General features: G+C 42.2%; 1 protein-coding gene across 2 annotated transcripts in view; it reads right to left on the minus strand.

Moving 5' to 3' along the window:
* LOC135713132 (potassium voltage-gated channel protein Shaw-like) overlaps nt 1-6236 on the minus strand; it is a 301944-nt gene extending 295708 nt beyond the window's left edge. For both annotated transcript variants that reach the window (XM_065236241.1, XM_065236240.1), the window contains exon 1: nt 5668-6236. The gene's annotated coding sequence lies outside the window, so the exon portion shown is untranslated. The remainder of the gene's footprint in view (nt 1-5667) is intronic.
* Nucleotides 6237-9225: the final 2989 nt, after the last annotated feature.

The raw sequence follows: 9225 nt of genomic DNA on the forward strand, positions 1-9225 counted from the left end.
TAGAAAGATCGGTGTACGTAGATAGCATCCACGTGATAACCTCTTTCCATCTCGCGTATGATTGATGATGTGTATTGAACGTGATTTTTAGCGGTCGACCTCTTCGGCATAAATCCGTGTTGTACAGTCGCGATATAACTAGAGCATGTACACGGTAAATCATACCAACTCAGCGACTGAGAATAATTGACTCAGAGAATTTTCTTTCCATACGAAATTTACTCAGATTTGGAAGACACTGCAGTTACTCATAAGCTATATACCTACCCTCTTCTAAGATCATTCCCTAGCTAAAGAGTTATCACACTAAAGCTTCATGTACACTAGAATGTTGTCTCATCAAAATGTTTTATAAGCAACGTGGTATCTGAGCTTTAATTTATGTATATTCGATAGTCTAATATCGGCCTTATTATGAATCCAGTGGCTAGGAATCTTTCTCGAGCAGTGCAGTAGTCATAATTTTATTCATTAATTTTGGACATGTTTTGTAGTTTTTCTGCGTGTAGAGCGCTTTGAGGCATGCATTAGCATAGACAATGATTTTGGTGAGGATTGAGTCAACGCACTCTGGGGACAAAAACGTAAAAATGTCTCAAATTTCAACAACTTCAGTTCTCACTGGAGAAATATATTACCGGCGGGTAACATAGTACTGTTTAAAATATTGATGTGGGGAGTAGGGCCAATAAATTGTAGTAAAATAACGGCCGATTCAAAGTGGGGGGGCGATCAGTTTCGAAATGTGGTGGTTGTATTAGAAGCTAGAAGATAGGAGTGAAGGCTGCCTACGATCGGGGGCGGATGGAGAGAAACGCAACACCACGGTCGATGATAAGAGGTAAGAGAGAGTCCGACGGTCAGTGGATTTAAGCAGTAAGTCGTGAGCCCTCGTAGAAGCGAGAATGAAAGTTTGTTGCGTGTGGTGTGAAATTTGAGTCACCCTCGCCATCGGTCCAAGCCACGTGGTGTGAGAACGCTTTTGTTTTCGGGAACGCTAGGAGACCTGATCATCACCCGTTCCCCGGCCAAGTTACCAGGCTATTCACGAATCTACCCGGTCAGTCCACCAGCTTGCGAGTCGATCATCAGTTGGACATCAATCGCCATCGCATTGCGGACAGTCAGTCCTTCGTAGAAGGCCCGCCATTGTTCGCCGTAGGCCCCTGCTATTGCAGGTTGACTACCCGGCAAAGCCCAGATCACCCCGGCCATTCAAGTCCTCACGTTGCCCACCCGACAGCCGATCAGTACCCGATATACATCACCGCTTCCCGGCCAGTTTCGACCGAACCCCCAGCCGATCACCTTTCGATACCATCACCGGCTACCATCACCGCTTCCCAGCCAGAGTCAGCCAAACCACCAGCCAATCACCGTTCCATACTGCCCCGCCCCCTGTCATCGCCGGCCAATAAAATACAAGGTAATAAAAAAAAAACATAATTTCAGGTCTCCTCACATCTGAAAACTCTCCCACGCCAATACGCCCTGAGACCCGGAACCTACAAGGGACTTGAGTGCCCACCCCGGGAGCTGCCGTTGGTTAAGACCAGCAGCTTGGGGCTTTAGGGAGTTCCCTTCAGGGACTCAGTGGTTCCGGGGCGGAAACCAGTCTTTTATTTGGCGAGCAACGTTAATTTCCTTAGAAAGGTTTTCAGAAGGGGAAAAATATCTCCAGACATTTTTTTCCTTCTGTGCGTTGGGGGAGTTTTCGAGAAATAGTAATTTTTTTCTCAAATAATATCCACTCTGGTTGCATTTTTTAACAATAAATCAGTGGTTTTTTGGTTAGGTTCGCGGTGGTTAAGAAAGCTAAGCCACGTGGTGAAGCGAGTGATCCATTCTCAAAGTCATCTTTGATCGCTCAGGGATTATTACAGTTGATATAAAACAGTTCTGGGTGGGATTGGTGTTTGAATAGCCTTTAGTGATTCTTTTGGTCTCATAGGTAGACAGTTAATTTGGTTTTCACATTTTAATCAAATTTGCTAAAATGTCGCGAAGGTCCGTATCTGGACCAGATTTCGATGCACTCTACCGCGGCATGCGTGTTGACCATCTCGACCCTGGAGAGCTCGATTATGAGCTGCTGCTCCGTAACATGGTAATCGGAGACGATGAATCACGGTGTAAACGTCGACGCAGGTTGAAACAGATCCTGAAAGACGAACGAGAGGGTCATGAATTTATGATCCACTATGACTTAGACCCAGAGATCGATTTAGGTATGTGCAGAATTATTTTTACAGAACTCCGGCAAATTCTCAGGTCCACACCTCGAGGTCAAACAGATTTTTGCAAAGCGCGTTTATTGCATCTGGGTGACCAATCAGCGGTGCTTAAAAATCATGCAGCTGGTGATCTAAAAACACAGAGCAACGAAGAATTTTGTAAAACCCTACAGTTGTTTTCGGAATATTTTTGGGCAGAGGACAACTTCTTTTCCACAACTGGGGAAACTGATTCTGAATCGGGTGGATTATTAAATGAAGCGGAAGGAGGGATTTTGGTAACCACGTCGTCCCTCCCGCCAACTTTAACAGGAGCTATTCCTAAACAACAAAATCTCTCTCAATTTGTGACAAAAGCAGATTTCAGTAAAGCGATGACTGCCATCGGTAGTCTCATTAAATCGCTAGTCTTTCAGGTCAATTCGTTAAGGCAGGAGATTAGAAAACCTCCCACAGTTCCTTTACCTCCAAGACCCACTTTCAACAGAACTAACCCTTTTTTTGACGAGGATAATCTTCCACCTCCGAGTATTCCAACAACCTCGTATGGAAGGGAAGATCCATATTTGAGATCAATAGGTTTGTCAACAGTGACAACCTCGACCATTACGGGAAGCGTGCCATACCCGGCACCGATTTCACACGGGGCTGGTGAGAATGTTCCATTCCACAATTTGGTGGACCGATTAACGTTGAGTTCCATCAGTTCAGTGGACGACAACCGATTTCCGAATCCCAACAATAATTATCCCAATGTTCCACATCAACAACCTGTTGCTCCGGTATTACCACCTACCGTACCACCGCGCAAAGTGACGCCAGTGTCGCAATGGAAAATTAGAAAGTATTCCGGCATGGACCAGGGGTTGGGGCTTAATGATTTTTTGTCGTATGTTCAACAACTGGCTGATTTATTCGATTCGGCAATCCATCTCTTTGACGGTCCAGCTTTAGGCTGGTACACCTCGAGAAGAAGCCAATACTCGCTGAGAGATTGGTCGCATTTGGTTCGGGAACTGAAAAAGGAATTCAGACATCCAGATCTTGACTCGGTACTTCGAACCAAGATCTACCAAACCCGTCAACAAAGAGGAGAGACTTTTCAACAATATTATCTCCAAATTAATCGACTCTTCCAAGCCATGAGCTATCCCATGGCGGAGGCCGAAAAGGTCGAAGTCCTCAAAACTAACTTACGTTACGATGTCCGTAAGGCTTTGGTAGGTAAAAGGGTAACCACGCTCAAGGATCTGATGGCTATTGGTAGAGATTTAGACGCCACTGATTTATCAGCCTTTTCGAAGATGTTTGACTCGAACTCGAACTCGAACAAACGGGAGAACTGTGCGATCAACTCCAGCAGCGGAACGTATTCGGCTACTCGGACATTTTTGAATCGGAATCGCCAAACTGGTTCCGCTGGTAACGAACATCCTCCTAAAGGATATAAGTCGGTGCTCAATAATTCCAAGCCTAACGCCAAGCAATCTCCGAGTCCCAAGGCGGATCCTTCAGATAAGGAGGTAAAGCTTGATGGTCATTCTAAAGAACAGAAGCCAAGGACCAGTAAACCGAGTTCACTACTCAAGTTGGTTTCAAATTATCGTCCTCCAGCTGAAGGCGAATGTTTCAACAGCGGGGACCATCACGAGCTGTCAGATTGCCCGATTCCCCGTAGGGTTTTTTTTTCAATCGGTGTGCCTTGAAAGGGTTCACAACCAACAACTGTCCATTCTGTTTAAAAAAAACTCGCTGGGGAAGCCCTTAAGCCAACCGCGCAAGAGGAGAGCTCTTTTGCTTCTTGGTTTCCTGATCTGTATCAGTTTTATGAACTTAGATCAGAAGATGAAGATGAAAAAGAAATTTTCCCTCGAATTCACAAAATCACCTTAAGTAGCTTGGCAGATGATCGACCTCACGTTACAATTATTCCTACTTACAGGTAAACATCCTAGGAACCGAATGGAACTGGTTTCATCTTGCGCAGGATAGTGCAAGTTAAGTTGCATTGGCGTAGCTACAAGGGGGCTAGGGAGGGCTACAGCCTCCCTAGGATTATTACTACAGTTATTTATTTTCCTTACACATCAAAATTATTCGCTAAGTACCTAATTGAGAATTCCAAAAATAAAAGAAGTCCCCCTAGGATTTGTTCATAGTTATGTTAATTCCTCGTTGGGGTTTTGGCGGCTTTGTTCCAAAATTCCTTGTTATGAGAATAATAACTTTTCAATCGTTAAACTTAATAAGGTTCTTTCCTATGATATTATTTGATTAGATTCTCTTATTGAAAACAAGACTCACAAAATATCAGTTTTACTTATCTGCCCAAGTTGAAACCCTTTTTATTGGATTCTTCAGATGTTTTTCAAATAAGGATTATTTTCGTCGTCGCTATTAAAAGTTTTGAGAACTATACACAACTTGGGGTTATATGCGAAAATCGCCTGTAACCCCTATAACCCTTGTCTGTAGCAAAGAGTAATTTGATCAAGTTTCTCCAGCGAGAACTGGAGTTGTTGAATTTTGAGACATTTTGTATTTTTACCCCCAATGCAAAACGGTGTATCCTCTGGCAACGAAACCCGAACTTCCGTACCGGCATGGGTCAAATCAGCAATCGATTGATAAATAAAGGTAATTTGTTTCTTAAGCTCCAGTATCTCCTCCAAAAAAACCCCTCCTTGGCAGATTAAGAATTAATCGGTTTGCTTGCACATCTCGATCTTTTAGCTTTGGATGTCATTGTTCTGTAATTCTCGAATCATGTTTCAACACTTCACTGAGCACTGGTAGATTTTAGTTTGTTTTTGTTTTCAACTAACCAAAAAAAGTTATCCCGGGCCATTGGATACGTCCTAAGTAGGTATTAAAATCAAATTTTACACAGATTCACTCACAAAGAGGCTGGCTAATGATGATTAAAACATCATTAAATAATCATTAGCGACCCGCTTATCCACTTTAAATCTTCATGGATCTGCTAACAGCTGCTGAAATAATCTTCAACAAAAAAACACAATGGCTCGAGTGTTCATTGTTGGCTCTTAATTAACCTACTTCCTTGGTTATGGCAGGAACTACCGCGATGGTTTCGGTGCACTCTTGGAATTCTCCAGCTCTAACTAGAATTCCTTTGGGCGGAATAACAAGATGCTTCGTTACTAGCACACAAAACCAACAGCAGTAGAAATGTGTGTTATTTTTAACCCCACCTGCACCCTTCCACCGCCTCCATGCCGGATTCCAGAAAATCCTTTAAGCCCCCCTCTTGTTTCTATTTCTTTACTGCGGCGGACCAGCTCTAGACTTCGTACTCACCTTAGCCAGAGAAGCACATTCCATCTCGTTACGGCGTTTTTTTTTTGTTGCTTCCGTTCAAACCAAACAATATCCACTGAAATAATGATTTATACTTGCTTTCTTTCCTCACCTTCAGTTATTCAGGCATTCCATTAATCCGATCGCACAGCAACGAATCTACTGCCATACAACTTTTAACGGACGCTCACTAACTCACACCCCGAAACAGGTGTGTTAAATCCTCACACCTCGCTAAAATGCCTGCTCTAATGGGATTTATGGATCCATTCTCATTAGCACTCTTAATTATGAACACAGCACACTTTACTCACTTCAAGGAATATCACTCAACACGCTGGCACTAATTGTAATCCGCTTTCCGATTACCGCTGGACAACGATCCAGACGCACGCATGCACCCATCCATCGACACTCTCATATACGCACTGTTCCAAATTATGCCCGCAAAATTCTCTCTGATTCACATGTGGTCCATCGCCCACAAGGAGTTAATTTAATCCATGCTCACTAATTGACCACTTGGGAGCAGCACTTTAGCACTTACAGTCCTAAACAGTCCTGCCTGTCCCAACCAATGTAATGCCGGAAAGCCGGGTATGTCTTCCTCTTGAGAGACAGTCAATTAGAGGGGGTGGTGGTTAGAAGATAACTTAGCCACCGAAAGCTAGGAAGAGAGCACTTTCCACTTTCGACCGGATCCACGCGAGTTTCAAACAAAACTGATCCTTCTCAGGCCAGGGCACAGCATCCACAGAGCCCTTCCGAAGATGTTTGCAGTGAATCTGGTCGTTCATTTCGATTTTCGCACATGCTCGGCTCCGGAATGAATTGCCGATGTTCATCCGCACGTGTTGCGACGCCGACCACCACCGACCATTGGGAAACTGTTGATTCTCGTGTACAGTAGTCCCTTCATATATGCGGTGGACGGAACCGGCCGCTGTTTTTCGGCTGCCCTTGAACCAATTACGGTGATTTTTTGTATGTGATTAGTGTCAATCTTAAACTAGTTATCTACAGAAAATCAGCTCAACCCACTGCATAAATGGGGGGCTACTGTAATCACATTTCCCCCCGCCAATGTTTCCTTTGTTCTCCGCCGTTGTTGTTGTTGTTGTTGTATTGGAAAGCTAGCTCAAGGCACAGGTAGGGTATAGCCGTAGGTGGGAAAAATAAAGTTATTCAAACAAAAACCAACTCGTGATGAGTGCGAGAATGAAGGTAGGTAGGTACGGGAAAGACCGACACGGGAGAAACAGTGAAAGGTCTCGGACGGATCAAACGATTTCAACTTCCGTTCGACAAACACGGGAGTGATGCACCCAGTAGTGGAACGATGTTGATATTCTGAATTTGGCTGTGCAGCAAACCATTTTTGAACAATGGTGGCAAACAAATATGTGGCCTAGGGAGATGGCCCTGGCGTAGTGGTAAATATCCAGAACTTTCACGCAAAAGTCACGAGTTCAAATCTCATCCCGGAAAAGCCACGAATGACCCAGGAGTATTTAAGGGGCTATAATAAAAAAAATAAAAATTCCTGGCCTTTATTAAAAGTTTTTTTCCCATGGCTATTTCAATGATAGTCGAAAAATTTTGCAATCTTAATACACTTTCTACTGGACTTGTTAAGCAGCTCAGCAAATCCACGCTAAATAGCGAAACAATAAGTTCAGATTTAACCTCTGAGAATTCCATGTTACTTTGCATATTTGTTGCCAATAAATCGAGTTTGTGCTGGAATTCGACCGTTTTGACTAGCGCCTAATTTTTCAATATGGCGTATTCGATATTTTTCAATAAGTCATAGCACGAATACGGCTCTGCCCACGGTCGGTTGGCATTTTAAGGAGCTGTCACGATAAAATTTTCGTTTTTTTTGAGTATGTGATTTTGTGGTACGTTATTAAAAAAAATGTCCGAGTGTCAAATTTTAGGCTTCATTTTTTCTGTGATTGATTTTTTCATAGCGTTTTAGCCCGAAACAATGTGCTACTCGATAACATAGTTCTAGAAAAGAACTTTAGTGCAAAGAAAGTACAAGTGACCGAGTGAAATGCAATTCAAAGTGTTTTTTGACGTAGAACTACGTCTTTGTCGACTATACTGGGGTGCAAATCAAAAAATATGTGTGGTAAAGTGTTAGGTTTTGAACGCTTGTAACTTTGTCATTTATTGATGAAATTAAAATCCAAATACGCCTTTCGATAGGTTATTACATTACAAACCTGCTGCAATAAACATTTTTTTCCAATTTTTCTGTAATAAATCTTTTGAAACATGTACAAATGATAATTTTATCACTGTTTGCATGAAATAAGCGTTTTTCCCAAACCCAGTCATCATAATCGAGTACCACTTGGTTGCACATCTTTCTGAAAAGATATTAAACAGCACTGCTGTCACGCTTCTGCTCATTACCGCTTCGGACGGCGTGGCGCTTGGTCCTGCAGTAAGCAGGAGCATGTCAGTGGTTAAAAGTGAATTGGGTCCCGTTCAACTAAGGGGCTGTTAATTAACTACGAGGGGAAGGGAGGGGGCAAGAATCCCAAAAAAAATGTGTAAGTAGTTAATGAACAGCCCCTATTACGAAACGCGGAAAAGTTATTTATGCAAAACAACCCCCCCCCCTCACCTATAACGACAACCTGAAAAAAAACATGGACTTTAAGCCATCACTTTATTTCCGGGAAATAATTGTTAAGCAAACTACAATGTGATAAAAAAAAGTTTAATTCCGTTAATTTTTTTTTTACTCAACTTCTGCCCACCCTAGTTACAATTTTGGTTTTATGAGGGCTCTGTGGACCATGATTAAGACTTGTAGAATGCTATAAAACCTCTATAAAGCTTGCAATGTTACTTGGGCAGAGAGCTTCGAATTTTAGAAAATAATCGCTCACAATATGTTGATGTTATTCTGTGGGTGATTTATCACCAACTGACTGTAAAACATATCTGGTACCTGTATATATGCAATTAGAAAAACAACCGAAGTTCATCCTTTTTTACATATTCTGCACAGAAGATACTTTCTGCCCCGCCCCATTCATAAAAAAAACGGTGGGAAATCCTGTCAGGGGCGGGGCTTAGAAAGTATTTTTGTGCAGAATATGGAAAGAAGGAGGGGCGTCGGATGTTAACCCAAATGCATATACCGTGCATCATAGAGAAAGAAGCTCTAACTACTGTTTCCAATTGGGTTCTTTAAGGGTATTGAGGTAAAGGCATATTCGTAATCTGCATTAAACATGGAACCGAAATCTGAAATTTGATCAAAATGAGAGCACTGGAACTATTTTAAATAAGTGCGATTACATTAGCAAATATCACCATCTTAGCGCCCCTCAGTGCGACTTTGTTTGGGAGCGAGCTGTCAATTTTTTAGTTTAGTGTCAAACAGTGGAGTTGATATTTTGCTTTAAACTTTGATTTAGAAATCGTGATAAAAATCTACGGTTTCGAAAAAAATATCGCTGTGCTCAAAAAACGAAGCTCTTTCAGATGATGTATAAAAATCGACACACTTTTTTAAAATAAAAGAACCCAATTAGCGCAATTACTCAGGAATGCTTGTATGATTACGAGCCCGCGTTTCAATATAATCATTTTTCATGTCCATATGTAATATTCATAGAAAAAAAACACGTCATACATTTAGACGCTG

The sequence above is a fragment of the Ochlerotatus camptorhynchus genome, unplaced genomic scaffold, assembly GCF_037179485.1.
Source record: "Ochlerotatus camptorhynchus isolate MF236.1 unplaced genomic scaffold, CSIRO-AGI_Acam_v1.1 ptg000539l, whole genome shotgun sequence".
Taxonomy (NCBI): domain Eukaryota; kingdom Metazoa; phylum Arthropoda; class Insecta; order Diptera; family Culicidae; genus Ochlerotatus; species Ochlerotatus camptorhynchus.